Source organism: Sebastes umbrosus, chromosome 24 (assembly GCF_015220745.1).
Source record: "Sebastes umbrosus isolate fSebUmb1 chromosome 24, fSebUmb1.pri, whole genome shotgun sequence".
In the NCBI taxonomy this organism is placed as follows: Eukaryota; Metazoa; Chordata; class Actinopteri; order Perciformes; family Sebastidae; genus Sebastes; species Sebastes umbrosus.
Window position 1 is genome coordinate 6,805,845 of NC_051292.1, and position 17,814 is coordinate 6,823,658.

Consider the following 17,814-nt stretch of genomic DNA (forward strand, 5'->3'; position numbering starts at 1 on the left):
AATGGGATGAATACTGGTATCAAGTGTGGATATACTGCACTGTACTACCCTGTCAGGGAAACGTATTTTCTCCCGGATTATGGCTGCACTTTTAAACAGCTTTAAACTCATGGTTAACGTAAATTGAAACTAAACAAAAATTCAACAAAACTACTTAGTTATGTTTAGGCAACAAAACTACTTGGTTATGTTTAGGTAACAAAACTACATAGTTATGTTTAGGTAACAAAACTACATAGTTATGTTTAGGCAACAAAACTACTTAGTTATGTTTAGGTAACAAAACTACATAGTTATGTTTAGGCAACAAAACTACTTAGTTATGTTTAGGTAACAAAACTACTTAGTTAGGTTTAGGCAACAAAACTACTTAGTTATGTTTAGGCAGCAAAACTACTTAGTTATGTTTAGGTAACAAAACTACTTGGTTGTGTTTAGGCAACAAAATAGTCCCCTGGGTGAAAGTCCTGTGTGTGTTTGACCCATCCACCATCCCCACCTCCTCTCTTCATGGACCTCCGCGGACTATCCCTACAAATGTATTTGTGATACTTCAAAAACAAACGTAATCCGCAACAAAATACGTTTCCCTCATTATTCACAATGCAGTTTTGTTGTATGGGAACGTAATTTTTTGGAGACAGGGCTGCACAGTAATGTAAACTAAGCCCACTGTAAAGCCTATTTTGTATATAAAACAGTATGTTTCTCAATAGAAATATTTAGAAATGCAATTGGAGAGTTTTGTGTTTCATCAAAGTGTAATGAAAACATAATGGCCTCTGTGAGCAAGTATACAAAGGAATAAATATCCAATTTTGTGCTAATGAACATTTAGAACATTTTCTCTTGAAAATAAAGGTCTGGTTTGTGCAAGGTCAAGCATAGCTCTTGCACATAATTAATTGGGGTTTGGATGGCCTGCCTTGTTTTAATACTTTAATATTATTCCACAATAATGTGTCGTATACTAGTTCCTCTAAATTCCCATAAAGCACACAGTGGATTTATATAACCACTGGATCTTTAAAACGATAAATTGTTGAGTTCTTTACACTGTAATTCTGAGGGTGTGGAGAAATACTCTTTTGTTGTCTCATGATCACATATATATATATATATGTGTGTGTGTGTGTGTGTGTGTATACTTTCTGTCAGTACATATTGTTGCTACATTTCCTTTCCTTTCTGTTTTTTAAACATCTTGCCACAAATTTGTATACATTTTTTATCTTTCACCGACAGATAACAGCACGTACATAAACAAACAACAAAAAAATAAAATAAATTTAAATAAAAATGCCAAAATAAATATGAAAATAAAACAAAAATAGACCAAACAATACAACGGAAGAAGAAAAAAAGAAACTTTAAATGTAAGAGTATTTTTTACAGTGCATTTCAGACCCTTTCTGTTGTTTCCATTGGGAGGCAGTGCCTGTACTCTCAAACTTGTGCTGCACTGCATTGCCTGTTTATTCGCTCTATTCAGCCCTCTATTTCCCTTTTATAACAGCATAAAAGTAGCTCTCACATTGCCAATTTATACCTCAAAACAGGCACCAAATGAGGATGCTTTTCCTCATGCCAGTGCACCATGTAGAGGACAGCAGACTCCAGAGGAACGCAGGTCTGACCACATTCACATTAGGTCAAGCTAGACGGAAACAGGAATGCACACCTGTGATGCGTCCTTCAAAATAAGAGCCGCGCAGGAGAACACACATGTAGTGAGAGCAGCCAAAGAAGAAACACATAATGGAATATTTATTTTTATTTAACCTTCATTTAACCAGGAGTAAAAAAAAAACTCACTGAGATTAAAAATCTCTTTTCCAAGAGTGTCCTGGCCAAGATAGGAAACAGCACCACAGTTACACGGTTGCAGACATAAAACAAACATAATGAAGACAAAGAGCAAATTACAGAATCATAAGGTATTACAAAACATTCATCAACATCCAAAACATCTACAGCCCAGATGTGCCTGTTTTCCGAATCTTTTAGAAGCACTTTAAAGACGTTCAGTGAGACCAGCTCTCCAAGTTTCAGGTCATTTTGTAGCTGATTCAAAGAAGACAGAGCAGCATACTTGAACGCCCTTTTTCCCAGTTCATTACGGACTTTGGGGACAGTTAGGAGGATTAAGTCCTGGGAACGAAGACAGTAACTTCTCGTACTTTTTTTGAAGTATGTAGGTCCGTAGGTAAGATGGAAGCAGACCAAGAATAACCTTATAAAGAAGAACACGCCAGTGGTTCAGTCTATGAAAGATATGAGCAGATTTTGGAGAAAATGCACCAATGTAGTGGTGCTGTTACAATATAGGGTGTCTGTAAATAGCCTTATGATGTGATGATGCTTTTATTTTGAAGGCACTTCCTCTTTTTGCTTGTGTTGTGTTTCTGCTGACTTGATGCAGAGAGAGAGAGAGGTAAAGAGAGAGAGAGACAGCATCCGATGAGTCTTTTTTCCGCACATCACTTTGGAAATTCTCGCTGGTGTAGTCCTGCTCACCTGGCTGGTCTGTGAGAGACTGATTTAACAGGATAATCAGACTAATTGCCTCCTCTGATATTGATCCCTCCGACCATTCCCTCTAATCACTGTCATGATTTCCTTCATTTCCTCCTTTTCTCCTGCTGTTTCAAAGTGACCAGGCTGCAGGTGTTTTTTTTTTTTTTTCCTTCCTCCTGTGCTCTGATTTGGCAATATGTAAATTTTGGGAATAAAACGCTGCGTTTTTTCTTTTTTGGGAGACTTATTTCACAAACTGGGATTTTTTTTTTTTTTCCTACTCTGTTAGAACCAGAACGGATTGTGACACACACCGTGATGGTCCATCGGAACTGACAGCTATCGTTTTGGAAACTGCTTTGTGGGTAAGTTCAGTTTCTCAGTTTTTTTTTTCCAATCTCAAAGTTGGTGCAGAAAACCAGTTTGTGCACATTTTGCATGACGCTGAGGACACACATTTGCATCACTCAGGATCTCCTAATATGCGGCACTTAAATGCGCATTTGGAGTGTTTTTACGCACAGTTACGCACGAATCCCAGTCGCTCTTTTTGTGCTTTAGTTGCTTTAGAGCCTCCTCTGTGGAAGTGTCCTCTCAGCTGCAGCACTGAAGTCTTCTATATTCTTTAGTAAAAACCCAATAATCCAAAACACATCCATTCCAGTGTGTCAGTCGATACCCAGTTTTTAATTTTACGCAGTATTTTTTAATTGTGTAACACCATTTTTGCTCCAGTGCGTCAGCAATGTGTGTGTATGTGGGTGTATGCGTGCACATGTGCGCGCACTCACCAAGCGCGTGCGTGTGTGAGAGGAGAGGAGAGATGGAGGCTGAGAAAGAACCCAGCTTTAGTTATTTCAAATAATTTTCTGCTGAGTGATTGCTTGGCGAGTCAGCTCTCTCTCCTCCTAGTGTTCCTTCTCCCATCTCCCTTGCTTTTCCCCCCTCCCCTTGCTTTCCCTGGATGGATGATGGCCTATGATGATTTGTCCAGATGGATGCTGGAGCTCCACTCTGGATCGGACCAGACTGGGGGTTTTGCCAGTTCAACATATTTTGGGGATGAGGAAGTGATGCAGCTGTAAAGTTAGAGCAGATGCTGGTAAAAACCTTCCACTACCGATAAAACGTGGTTATGTTTAGGCCACAAAACTACTTAGTTATGTTTAGGCAACAAAACTACTTAGTTATGTTTAGGCCACAAAACTACTTGATTATGTTTAGGCCACAAAACTACTTAGTTATGTTTAGGCAACAAAACTACTTAGTTATGTTTAGGTAACAAAACTACTTAGTTATGTTTAGGTAACAAAACTACTTAGTTATGTTTAGGCCACAAAACTACTTGATTATGTTTAGGCAACAAAACTACTTAGTTATGTTTAGGTAACAAAACTACTTAGTTATGTTAAGGTAACAAACCTACTTGGTTATGTTTAGGTAACAAAACTACTTAGTTATGTTTAGGTAACAAGACTACTTGGTTATGTTTAGGCAACAAAACTACTTAGTTATGTTTAGGCCACAAAACTACTTAGTTATGTTTAGGTAACAAAACTACTTAGTTATGTTTAGGTAACAAGACTACTTGGTTATGTTTAGGCAACAAAACAGTCTCCTGGGAGACAGTCCTGCGTTTTTTTTGACCTATCCACCATCCTGACCTCCTCTCTACGTAGACCTCCGCGGACTATCCCTACAAATGTATTTGTGATACTTCAAAAACAAATGTAATCCGCGACAAAATACGTTTCCCTCATTATTCACAATGCAGTTTTGTTGTATGGGAACGTAATTTTTTGGAGACAGGACTGCACAGTAATGTAAACTAAGCACACTGTAAAGCCTATTTTGTATATAAGAAAGTATGTTTCTCAATAGAAATATTTAGAAATACAATTGGAGAGTTTTGTGTTTCATCAACGTGTAATGAAAACACAGTTGCCTTTGTGAGCAAGTATAGGTATCATAGCCTTGGAAGTTGCACCATTTTATCAAGCGACTGCTTTGTCTTTCTGTAAATCTGTTAGAAACCATAACCTCCTCTAAGGCCAAAAGCCTGCAGGCAGTGCACCTCATCAATGTCTAATTTTGTCAACAGTACCATTTTTGCTCCCCATTTTCCATCGCTCCACAATCTCCTTGCATCATCCGCTCTAAATCTTTCCAGTCCAATTCCTTCTCGAACACGTTCCGCTTTGGGGGTGATACCTCCTCGCTTTATGATGTTATTTTAATAACATCTTTATTCATCTCCCAACATCCACGGTTAAGCTTTTGCCACAGGAGCAACCGGCAGCACATGAATTTATATGTAAGTGGCGGTGGCCACTTAACGGAAGCCCCTGCAGCTACATATCGAGCTGAGTCGAGTGCTCTCACACAGAAATTGATTTAGACAGAGATTATGTCATCCGGCATTGGCACTTTTTTTATGCTGGTCAAGTTTACCCAGCGGCACTGAATTCCTCCCGTGCTCCCTGATGAATTAAGTGTAGTTTTAAAGGGCATGTTAATGCCCCAATAAAGTCCTTGTTTCACCAGCAGGTTAATTTCAAGTCCAATTTTAAATACTTCATCAGTGTTAAAAAGCATTTTAACTCTGACAGCACATTTGGATGCTTCACTTTCTTAATAAACCCAATTCCCAGACTTAAAGGGGACATATTTGGAGTGCCCTACCAATCCACAAACTGTGAAATAAGACAACCCAGTCAGTTTTGTGGGCTGCCTGGATCAGAAAACATGTGATTCAACAAGCCATTCAGATTTGTCTCCCCTTATAATGTCAGATGCAGGCTCATTAGAATCATTGGACTGTTTGCTGTGGTAGTTTGACTAGCACAAAAGAAAATGTGAACTGTTGTTAGTTGTTATGGTTGCAGCTTGCCGAGCTGGCTAGTTAGCTAGGTAGCTTGTCCCCAGTCGGAGGGACCCTTTCGACCCGGTGCTGCCACTGGCCGCCAGCACGCTTTTTGGCTCATTTTCCGTAATCAATGAAGCACCAAAGCCTGGCGGAACCAGCCAAAGAGCTAACCAGCCAGCTGTCCGCTAGCTACCTGGCTAGCTGTCTTGCTAATTCCACCATACTCCAATGCCACGCTGCTTACAGAAAACGAGCCGAACAAAGTTGTCACTCATCCGGCGTTCCTCAGCTGTGGCAAGAGTGTTTCGATGAAGCATTAACTTGTTCAATTTCACTCATTAACATTTCCCCTGTGCCTCATAACATTACTACTCCACTGTTCATTTTAGTTGCTACTGCAAGACCTCACCTCAATGACTCTTAGTTTATGTGGAAGTCAACTGTCGCTATGGCAATGGTGCACAAAAATAGCCGCCGCTCCTGCTACGTTGATTTGAATGTGAATATCCACTTTCTATTTCTGTGGTTATAATCTACCTTCACCCAATACTATTTTTTACTGAATAGAACTTGAACGCATCAAAATGTACATTAACTGTTAGCTCTGTCATTTAGCCAAGCAGGACGGTGCTGCCCTCCGGCTGCTAACAGCTGACGTTAACGTAACTAGCTCTCCTACTGCCGATTTCAACACGGATTTGTTGTTCATAATGAAGCATTATCTCGTCCCCGGGACGCCATCAGCCTCAAGCCCAGCCAGTACAAAATGAGTATGTCACATTTTCAAATTTTTGGCATCGACTTGGTACCAAAGTATCGGTTCTCATGACATCCTTTTTTTATTCTTAGTGATTCTAAGATTTCTTTAGTTGATGAGTAATTTTTAGTGTTTTTCCTAGAGGGAAAGCATGTAAAATGTTCTAGTAGAAACCCCAAAAAAGTATGAACCTGGAAATGAGCATATGTCTCCTTTAACATCCACAGTTTATAACTCAGTACAATGAGTTACTTATTTGTTGGTGTTGACAACATCATGATGTCTCATACAATTCAATTGACAGTCGGAAAACGGTAAACTTTGTTGTTTGTTCTACCCATAATAACTGACATTTAATCTTCTGTTCCTGTTTCATGAGACAAACCCCACGCGTCCTGAACTAAAATCCACTAAAACACACCTTGACGAGCATTTGCAAACAGCACTTGACCTACCGTTCAGCTTGCAACGCTCTCTCTGGCAGACAGAAGGATCTGAAGACATCACCAGCTTTTTTTCCCTTCCTGTCTTGATTGATACTTTTAATTTTCAGGGAGCTGTCACCGATGCCTATTGGCCTTGGCTTTGCAATCAAGGGGCGGGCAGTCAGAGGCTTTCAAATGAACGAGTTCATTAATATAGTGGGGAATAAGGGTTGTCTCGCTGTGCAATATTGGCTCTGTGTGAGGAGTGATTGGAGCAATTGATGAGGATTTGTGAGGAAGAATGTTGGGAGTGGAAGTCGAGAAGGGGCCACCTCAATCATGGCTATTAAATTACATTAATACGACTTAAGGGGAAATGGAAATACCGAGAGGTGATCCAGCTTGTGTGTTTATGTATGTACTGTATGATGCAGATATGGTTCTTCCATTCTTGCTCGCCACCGCTGTGCAGACTTATTGACTGTTGTGAAATCGGAGTATAAGAAGCCCTGGACTACATGCATAACAGACGTGCTCTCAGTTAAATCTTTTGAAAATCCAATTCCCGTGAAGATGAGATTCCTCTTTCCCCACGCCTCGTTCCATTTTCCATCGCAATCATTGGGCATCGATCGGATTCAAAGCTATTTATTTTTGTTGCGGCCATCATGTCATGAATTGACAAGTATGGTAGATCAGTTAGATTACAATATGTCTGGGCATGTCGCCTCGCCCGTAAAAGTAGAATCACGACCACAGAGGATGAATACCAACATGTCAATCTATCTATTCGTTATCAGGCTTTAGTATTTTCAGTACAACTTTCCATTCATTGTTATAACTAACCTACTGTAAGATGCCAGATTATAGTTGGGGGCCTTTCTTTAAAGCTTGTGGCCTTTTTGTCTTGTGAACCCTTTAAAAAGAAGTCTACTTGAGACCCACATCACAGTTTGCAGCAAATAGTTGTTTTTTTCCAGCTCAGACTTCTCAGATTTGTAGAAGGGGTGGTGGAAAGAGTCGATACAGTATATACTGCGATATTTTGCGTATCAATCTTTCCTTATATAAACTATTAACCTCTTAACTATCCGCCGGCGGGCCTGGCCACCGTTCTGTCTTTCGGCGATTGTAGTCTTAAAGAGGACCCATTATGTTCATTTTCAGGTGCATACTTGTAGGCAATATGCAAATATCGTACTTGGTGACATCACAATGTTACGAAAGAAAATGCAGGACTTCAATCGAGGCGTTTTAGGCAGTTCAGGAGCAGTGTTTCTGTGGGGGAGAGTAACTCCCTTTGGCGTGGACTTTGGGCTTTTTAACTTTGCAGACCTTATACATGCATAAAAAACTATATAACATACTAAAGGAAAGGGAAAAGCCCAAAATCATGATAGGATCCCTTTAAAGGTAGAGTAAAGATACTGATCATATGAAACTAGAAAACCTAAGGAATTGATTGGTACCAACCATGTCATATTAAGTTGTCATGAAGAAAGGTAATAAATGGCAATATATCTTATCGTAATACTAAGCATATTGCAAAATGTTTAATATCACAATAAGATAATATCGTGACTTAAGTATCGGGATAATATTGTATCCTGGGGGATCATTTTCATTAATTATACAAGGGATGGGTGATATGATCCCTAATTTATACCATTAATATATACTCTGATCTCCTTTTTTTATAGAACTGAATTCCACAAAATTTGTAAACACCTGTCTGGTGGACCTCAGCAAGCTTTCACCCTTCCTAGTATACAGCAGTCCTTAAAAGATGCTATTATTTACTATCCTGTAAGCACAGTGCAGGTTCTGTCGGGCCAGATCAAGTCTCCGTCCTCTGATCTGTTCTCTGCCGAAAATAGGAAAGTCAACCCCTTGTGTCCCTTTCAGAAAACATAGCAACCAAGATCGCTTGCTGATGGGAGACTGGGCCGAATGGGAAAAAAATAAATGGCCTTCAAAATTGGCCCCCCCGTTCACTTTGTGGCTCTTCAAGCTCTCCGTGTGCCCTCCCCCGCCGTTATCCAGCGGAGAGGCATCAAAAAGAACGGTCTTCCCTGCAAATCATTTTCACGGGCCACTTGTTTTTGAGACCTTGATCTGAATTCCTTCATGTATGGATGCCGCCGAAATGCTATATTTATTTACATTCCGCATGTAATGGCATTCCTGTCCAAACAGAGCGACGCTTAATACCGTAATAAAAGCATGGTAATGGCGCCATTTCCAACTGTCTCTTTGAAAAAAAAAACTATTCTGTGTATGTATGTGTGTCTTCGGGGGGGATGAAAGCATAAAGTTGACCAGAGTCAAATGCAATTTAAAAGCGCTTTATTTTCCCATTTGTTACAGCAGGAAATAAAAGGACTCTGGGTCAGCCACAGTGTAGCGCACCCCGGAGCATAAATGTTGTGCCGGTCAATTGTAACGCAGCTAAAATGAAGAAAGAGGCGATGAAATACTCGTGTTGCACTTCCTCTGATGAAACGGCCATCTAAGGCATGATCAATTACCTCAATAGACAGTATTTTCCTTTGCTAGGGGCAAAGCGACGTTTAAAACGTTTTTTTTTTCCACCTCCTTTTTAATCAGCACTCGAACGAGAGGCTATAAGCAAAGAGGGCGGAATTATCATTCCCATCCTTTCTTTCCAGAGCCACTGTCACCGTGCCATGTCTGGAGGTGATCCTCAGAGGCCCATCCAGGCCTAGAAAGATGAGGTTGATGTGTTTTAGATAGCTTTTAGAGAGATGTGGAAAGAGGATGGAAATTGCATGCCACGGGAAGCAAAATGAGCAATTTTTCCTCCCATTTCCCCTCCTCTCTTCATCCGATCTGTGCTTACTCATTCATGAAGGCTTTGTTGTGACATTCCATACGTTGGCGGTTGGTGTGGAGATAAAAAATCGTGCAAATTGGCAAGGCGGGGGTAAAAGGAGACCGTGCAAACCAATACATTTGCAAGCTAACTGCATAGCAGAAGACGCATCTCTCTAATGTTATCAAAACACTATTGCAACCACCAATCGTATTCACATTTTGACCTGTGTTCTAAGTGGCTGGTTGTGAGATATGCAGGGATCAGCGGAGCCTCTTACAAGCCCATTTAAGATGGTGTGGTCTCAGCATTAAGTATTCACTAAAAGAAACTTCTATTATATACAGCGTCTGCATATCCATGATTTGCATACAGTGTTTTGAGTGCATACTTGGGTCCCCTCTGAGCCAGGCGGAACCTTAAATAGAACAGCTACGTCAAGGGATTAATAGCGAGTGAAATCAAGAAGCACTTCATTAGCAGTTCTTCATTTGTCATCTGCCATTAGCCACTGCACATGAGACCCGGGGCAACATAGTATTTACAGCTAATCTATACATATATTTTCACCTGCCTCCAGTACAAGATGGATCTGGTGATCATCAGAACGATTCAGGCACAAGATGTGTCCAAAATGACTCCCAATTTGTTACGTAGGGCACTAGATTTACTTTGCATCGTTGTATTTGAATGTTTGGCCAAATGATATGATAGCATATATGCCACTTTTGCTGAAATCCCACAATGCAGTTCTTAAACAACACAAAATGATGATTCTTAAGCGTCCAAAATCGTACTCCTCACTATAAACTATTTAGTTTTTAATCCATAGAAATAGAATAGAAGTAGAATGGACATTGGACTGTTTTCCGCGGTCATTTGACTAGTCCAAAAGAAAATTGTTAACAACACATGTCAGTGTAAAGTGTTGTGGCAGCTCACCCGAGAAGAAAGCGATCCCAGCTCCAGAGATGGATGGTTGGCTAGTTAGCTATGTATCTTGTCAAGCGGTGGGGAGTGAGCCCAAAGAATGTATTTTGCCAAGAAGTGAAAGTCAATTGTTCGTTCATTGGCGCCCAGCAGCAAAGCTACGCTTCCGCCATTTTGGACTGAAAGCGACGACCGGACGCCACAAAAACGTCCGCCTACAAAGTGCCGTACAAAGTAAAACATAATTCTACCGAAATGGCCTGTGTTGATCAATAAAATAAGTTGTTAAATTCTACTCATTTACTCTGGTTCTATGCTTCATAACGTGACTTATTACACCACTACTCGAATTTGTCATTCTCGCACAACCTTACCTCAGTGAGTCCGCTACAGTTTTTTAGTTTATACAGAAGTTAGCCCGCTAGAACGGTCACAATGGCAACAGTACACATAAAAATGGGACGCCGCTCTGTCTCACTATGTTGATTTGAATGGGAATGTCCGTTCTAGTCCTATCTATGTTCTAATCAATCATTGGAAAAACAATAAATTCACCCCATTTACTAATTTGATTGGCCCATGCAGTGTTTTGCCAGATGATGATCCAGTGCATTGCTGCCAAAGTAGAGCTAGGTATTTAGCTAAAACCTTGTTTTGTTGGGGGGAATCTCATTGAAATGAATGAGGAGGCAATGTGTTTCCATGCAGCGCTCGTCAGTCTGTACTCAGCCTAAATACAGTAATAGTCTGTACCAATTCTTTATTAAACTGACTCCTTTTCTTTGATCGTCCCCCTTTTCTAGCCTTCCCCACTGTATTATGTGAGCTTTGAAATTTAAAACCAGCATCAATAAATATACAGTTTGACCCAGTTCAGTTACTCGCATGGCTGAACACTCTGAGCCGCAGCATCATCTGTGTATATATATTCAAACATAGCAATTCCAGTAATAATCCAGTCCCCAGTTTGGCTAATGATGGTAATAATTTCACGCTGCCTTTGCATCACTACCGAGGGGGGGGGTTGTTACTGGTGGTGCCACAACCCGTTTCCCCCGCTGCCAGACCAGACCCACGGAGACCGGCTCTCAACAGGGTTCTTGATTTATGGGCCACTTTACAAGAAGGGCCTGGGGACGCTGCACTCCTTGTCCTCCGATATTGAATCTCGGCTGCCTAGCGCGGAGATGCGGGTCGTCCGTTACTGTGTGAAAGCTTATTTGCATTGTGCCGTTAAGCTCTCAGTGGTAACTACAGCATGTCTGCTCACCTTAGCACTTAGGTTTATTTTTGCTCGCAGTGCTGTTTGGTTCCAACATGTGAGGGACATTTTCAGATGGAAGACGAATAGCTTTCACATTGACAGGTTTATTTGTGTGTGTATACATCTGCAATGTAGTTATGAACCCTTGAATATACATTTAAACCGTTATGATTTCTGTCCTATGAGGAGATATATGCTTTTTGTTTGCTGCAACACGACGCGCTGTCTGTTTCAATCAAATAACTCCAAATCCAAATGTGGCACATCCATCATTACTCTTACCATTGTGCATTCATCAATGATGAAAGCCGAAGTACTTTCAACCTCAACAAGCAAAAGTCAGATAAATTGATGGTACAATTTCAAGCACATTGTCTGCTGCAAGAAAGACTTTGATTATTGCTTCAAAGGCTTTTATTTTGTTCTGTTGCTGTTGGCTGGATCGTGCGTTTGCTCTGATTTCTTTGGCTCAACTTGATTCTTCCCAGCAGTTGATTTGATTAAAAAAAAAAAAATCAGCAAGATGAATGTTTAGCAGCCTTAATGATTATAGTTGCTGTAGGGGTAGACGTTCATTAACTTGTGTTAATAATCTGACAATCCTCTTTCATTCCCCTTTAAATCAGGACATGGTTTTTGGCTGCTTAGACAAGGCAGCATATTCAGCTCAAGTGATTTGGCAAACAAAAACTGCCAGGGCATCATTTCTCTTTTTTTAAGGCCTTTGCTATCTACCTTTTTATAATTTAAAGGTGCAGCATGTAGGAGGGGCAGTAGTGAGGCTGCAGATTGCAACCAGCTGAAACTTCTCCTGTGTGCCAAGTGTGTAGGAGGCTGATGTGAAAAAGCGAAAGGCTCTCTCTAGAGCCGGTGTGTCACTATAATGGCCTTAATACACCGGAGGCGTGACGAATAAATGACACGAAAATGTGAAATACTTGCCTGCGAATGTTATATGTCTGGGGCTTTATTGTGAAAGGTAAGAACGGGAGGAGTTGATCTGGTCTGCGCTGCCTTTGTCAAGGCTGAAAGGAATAATTAAGTTTGCTGTCTTGGTTCTGGCTACGGAGCCTCCGTGTTCTTCTTTTATAACTATAGGCGCAACTCAAGCCGTTCTGCACAATGTGATTAAAAAAAAATTATGTTACTTTTTCAAAAGTACTCATGACAAAAACAACAGTTCGAAAAAATATTTTGACGTGCAAATTAATCGGAAGAAAATAATGGCGCCCGTATGTAACAGCCTTCAGGTAACAAAAAAACAACGTGATTGGTTGATGCCTTTATTCATGGTGCGAAAGCTCAGAAAATCAACCTCGTTCCGGAAAAAATTACGTCGCTTTTTCGCCGCGTATTATTCGCGTTCTGTGTGACAAAAACGACAAAAATATATTGACGTGCGAATTAATCGCACAAAAAAAAAAACGCTGTCGGTGTTTAACAGCTTTTAGGTAATGAAAACACTAAAGAAAACATACTTATTAATATTATATCCCATTTCTATGTCTTATAGATCCCCCCATGAATGCTACACACTGTTCCTTTGAGAACATTTGTGTTTCGACATGTTATTGGTCTGTTATGTTTCTGTGTAATCTATCAAAAGCTGTTCTGTAGTACTAGACGACCTCAACCATCCTGTTTCCTTTAAAGGCCAACCAAAAAAAAAAAAAAAGACATATCCAGTGGAATCTTTTCCCTCCTGTAATACTGTAAAAATATGCAGTGTTCTTGTACTTTCTTAAAGTCAGAGCTCCTTGAAGAACTCCCGACTTTGATGCTCTCCAATGAATAGCATTAGCATACTGTAGAGTTGGCTAGAGACCCGTCGGTTCAGCAGCAGATCAGTCTCAGTGTCACAGATTTAAATTTAGGCGCTGAGTAAAAAATGTGCGCTAGAGGTTGTGTGCGAGGGAGATAAAGAGAGGAACGCTTCAGCCCGTGAATATCTCTAAGTCTCAACCTGTGCATCATTTCATTCAGCATCGGGGATGTTTCTCTGAAATCCGTCTCCTGCTGCTATAGTTAGATGTAGCTAATGTTAGACTTCAGATAACCCTGCAGCGCGAGTGTCATTCAGCAGCTACTGTAGCACGCTTCCTCTCCAACTGAATCCCGTTTCAGACCTTGAACTCTGACCGTGCTTGAGAGCTTGATTGACACCTGCAGAACAGATCAAGCCCGCAGCAGGGAAAAGATGTGCTTGAGTTTAACCGACTCGCTGGATTCTGTTACAAAAAGTTGAGAAAGTGCTCCGAGTCAGTCGGCACAGATCTTCTCACGTAGCTGCTGCAAGAATAAAGTACAAGTTGTTGGATGAGCCAGAGACTTTCTTTTTACCTCAACATAATGTACAGTGGCTGTTCTGACAGTATAAAGGGAGCTTAGAAATATGTGACAAAATCTCTTATATATGTGGGAATTGATTGCCCGTAACATGTTTACAAGAAAAAAAAGTGTTTTGAGGCTGATAGCATCCTTTCAAAGAATGCTAAATGATCTGCGATGCAGCGACAGAGCAGCGTCGTCACTATTAATTTAGCAGCATGTGAATCATCACTGCGCTATAAATCCATATACATCAGAGTTAATTCAAAACTGTGTGCAGTAGAGCAGCTTTAGTGCCCATTGAGAGCTGCGAGTGAACAAACAACACTTAAACAACTCCGATAATAGTCTGTTTTGAAAAATCAACACTGGAAAATTCGCTGAAGACGCAACAAATTGGTTTAATCTTTTAAATCACATTTTATTATGGACAGTTATAGGGAGAGTCGACTCAGTAACATTCAGATGTTAAGCACTGTGATGTCAAAATATGGATAGTTTGCACAAGACTTAGACCAGAATAATCCTCAGTTATTTGCTTCTCTGTTTGTTTCAATCATAGAAACAGAATATGAGTAGAACCATTCAAATCAATGGAGTTCTGCATTAGCATTAGCATTTTAGCACTTCTGGTTCCCTCCTCTGGAAGTCAATGGGTTTTTTGAATGGGTTTTTAGTTAGATGCCTGAAGTAAAGTCTGTGGTTAACACAAGCTGAAGAGATTTTAACGTTTTGTTCTACGACATAAAATACATCAATAATGACCCGCTCGTGAATTTTGAAGCCTTTATGTGTCTTAAAAAAGGCGGTTGCTAACAAGTGGCTAAATGAGACTACTAAACGTCATCACGCCGACTCGTCCGCCATTACAGCCTTGTTGTGTTTCATCATTTTCTGAACGTAGCAGGCTACTTCCATGTAAACTTACGTATAAACGGACTTGCGGCAAGTCGCAAACTCACTCGGGATTCGCAACAACAATTGCCATTTTCTTTTGAACTAGTCAAATAACCGCGGCAAACTACTCCTATTCTATTTCTATGGTTTCAATGCTCTGCTGCTTTGGCACCATCTCCTGATACTGCCTCACATGGTTGCCTTCTCCTCATCCTCTACTCTTCCTCCCCTTTTCTAGCGCTCATTCATCCTCTCTTCCCCTTTCACCTCTTCCTCTCAGTGATTCCAGCCGGCTCTCCCTCGGTCCTCTTAGCCCTGGCCTGGAATATCCAAAGAGAGAGCTCCGTTCATTTAATGTCATCCTTATTTCCCTGACAGCCAGGCGGGATAAAGAATCTAGTTAGCAGGCAGCTCAGGTAACGGGACTAAGAATTGGACGTGACTGCAAAGACAGTTTGTATGTGTGTGTGCGCATTCGTGTGTGTCCATAGAATTCATTTAAAGTGGATTTTTCCAAGCTGATCGGCGGCTAACAGCTCCCAACCAACAAATATGAAATATAAATTGCACATTATGTACTGTATCCGCCATATTTCACCTACAGAGTGCAGTTTCTGTCACTTCTACATAGCTTACTCGCTGTCAAATGAGAAACTAATAGCTCAGTTGTTGTTTATTTGGTCATTTGTTGAGTTCAACAGTCCCATATTATATCTATAGAGTTAAGAGTTAGTAAATGTTGGGTAATTGTGCACAGCAAGTGAAACCCAGAGGCACAAGATTTGTTATTTCCATGTACTGTACATGATGTGGCTTAGCTAGCAAGCAGGCATCTAGTGGTTAGGTTGCAGATTGCAACCACTTGAAACGTCTCCCGTGTGCCAAGCGTAGGACAGCTACAGTGGCCGAAGCGAAAACGCAAATGTCCCTATCTAGAGACAGTGTTTTGTTTGTCCGTTCTGACCTACTTTAAGCCTTTACACACCGGCGACGTGACGAATAAACGACACGAAAATGCGAAATACTCGTCTGCGGATAGAATATTATATGTCTAGGGCTTTTATTGTGAAAGGTAAGAGCCTGTGGTTTAAATATGTTACTGTGCGGCATCTCAAGTATCCACATTTGTAGATGTAGATGTTTTATCCTCAGCACACAGAGACAAATCAGCCACTGACAAAAATACCCTATTGCATAACGTTGCTACACACGGTGTGAGCCTTTCATTGTTCCTTATTCATCTGTTGATTGTGCTCTTGATGCTTTGTGCTGTTTTTATTCTCACTGTTGCCGGGGAGGAAGTGGACTGAGTGCATATTTTTACACCAGCGCAGAAGAAACATTTATTCTGAGACATTTGCGGTGTTAAACATATCCAGAGATTGTCGATTGCGTTCGATATGCGACCTCTTCTCTCTGCTTCTCTCATGCGTGCACGTCAAGAACATGGAGGCTTGTGGTTGCAGGGTTATTAGATAATCCAAAATGGAATAATTCAGCGAGGAGAGCACAGACTCGTGTGGGTGTGTGTGTGCGTCAGCCAAGGGTGTAAGGGCTCGGAAAGTGTTCCTCACAAATAGAAATGTTAATAACTCACCGAGCAGAGTACATATCAATTTCCCGACTGGAGGTAGGAGGAAAGGGGCAGAGGGGTGACACGGGGAGAGGCAGTTGAGTGTTGGGGGGTAATGACAGAGGCAGAGAGGGTGGAAGTTCATACTGCAACTGAAGTGTCGCAGTTCTAATTATTTTTTGTTTTCACTTTCAATCTGGGTGGGATGACACGGTACCAGAAATTTAGTAGTCAACACCACAACTAGTGAGATACCACAGTAAAAAACAAAAGTAGAACAATAAGTCCCATGTATTTCAACATCCACTCCTTTATTACAGTTTGCATGCTGTTTTGTTCGGAAGTTAAACAGGTCATAACTCCCTCTCTATTATCTATTTTATATTGCTGTGAAAACATCTCCTTCACACAACTGGATTTATTCAAGTTTCTCGCCAAATACTCCATTTTACAAGATTGCATTTGAACACATCATGATAATGTTAGAAGTTACCCGCACCCAATAATCATTTTTACTAAATAGAGCCTGAGAGCATCATCTCCTGTGTTGAAATCAGCAGGACCAGAGCTACTAGAGCTACCTACAAGACTAACTAGCTCTCGTCCTATTGATTTCAACACAGATTTGTTGCTCACAATGCAGCATTATCAGGGACAAAATAGGGTGAGTCCCCTGAATGAGTTGATAGCGAGTTTACTGTGTCCCAAACACATTTTTTACCGTCCATGGAATGACACAATGTCATTAGTCTCGAGCCCTGACGATGGCTCCGGTACCTACTATACTGTAGAAAAACGTGCACTGTCAGGTTTTCAGAGTTTTGGCATCGACTTGATACCAAAGCATCGGTTCACGTGACATGGTATGTGACCCATAATGCTCCTTATATGTAAGGGTTCAGGTCAGAAATAGAGGCGTAGCTAGCAGGGTATGCAAGTGACTGCTAGATTTGCCTCACTCACCAGCCCAAATGGTAATCTGTTGAGTGGCTGGTAGATTTTGTAGTCCATCAGCCACAGTGGCAGGTGGACAACATTTTTTATTTCCAACCGTGGTTGCTATAGGGATTCTGGGGCCTTAAAAGAAAACTTCTGCCATCTCTCATAAAAAAATTAAAGATGAAATACATTTAAAAAAGATCTAGTAATATCTGACACTCCATTATTGACAGCACTAGTCATTTTTGCAAAGAAAATAAGAAATAATTCCATAATTGTGACACCCATTGCTGTCATGAGTGTCACAATTATGAAGTTATTTATTATTTTCTTGGGATTTTTTGCTTCAGCCAGTGTTTGCATGCATGATGACTAGACTCAACACTGGAACAACAAGCAAAGAAGAAGCAAAATGTCAAAGTTGTACACCGCAATGCAATCCAAATTCCAGGGCACAGAAGGGAAATGTTCACTAAACCAGCGGG

At 40.8% G+C, this 17,814-nt stretch overlaps 1 protein-coding gene across 3 annotated transcripts in view; it reads left to right on the forward strand.

Moving 5' to 3' along the window:
- Positions 1 to 17,814, forward strand: part of LOC119483354 (interleukin-1 receptor accessory protein-like 1) — a 314,228-nt gene that overhangs the window by 50,555 nt on the left and 245,859 nt on the right. The window contains exons 1-2 of one of the 3 annotated variants that reach the window (XM_037761375.1): positions 2,469 to 2,667; positions 2,807 to 2,882. The gene's annotated coding sequence lies outside the window, so the exon portion shown is untranslated. Of the gene's footprint in view, positions 1 to 2,468; positions 2,883 to 17,814 lie in introns of those variants that run through there. The other 2 variants (XM_037761374.1, XM_037761376.1) reach the window with 2 other exon arrangements.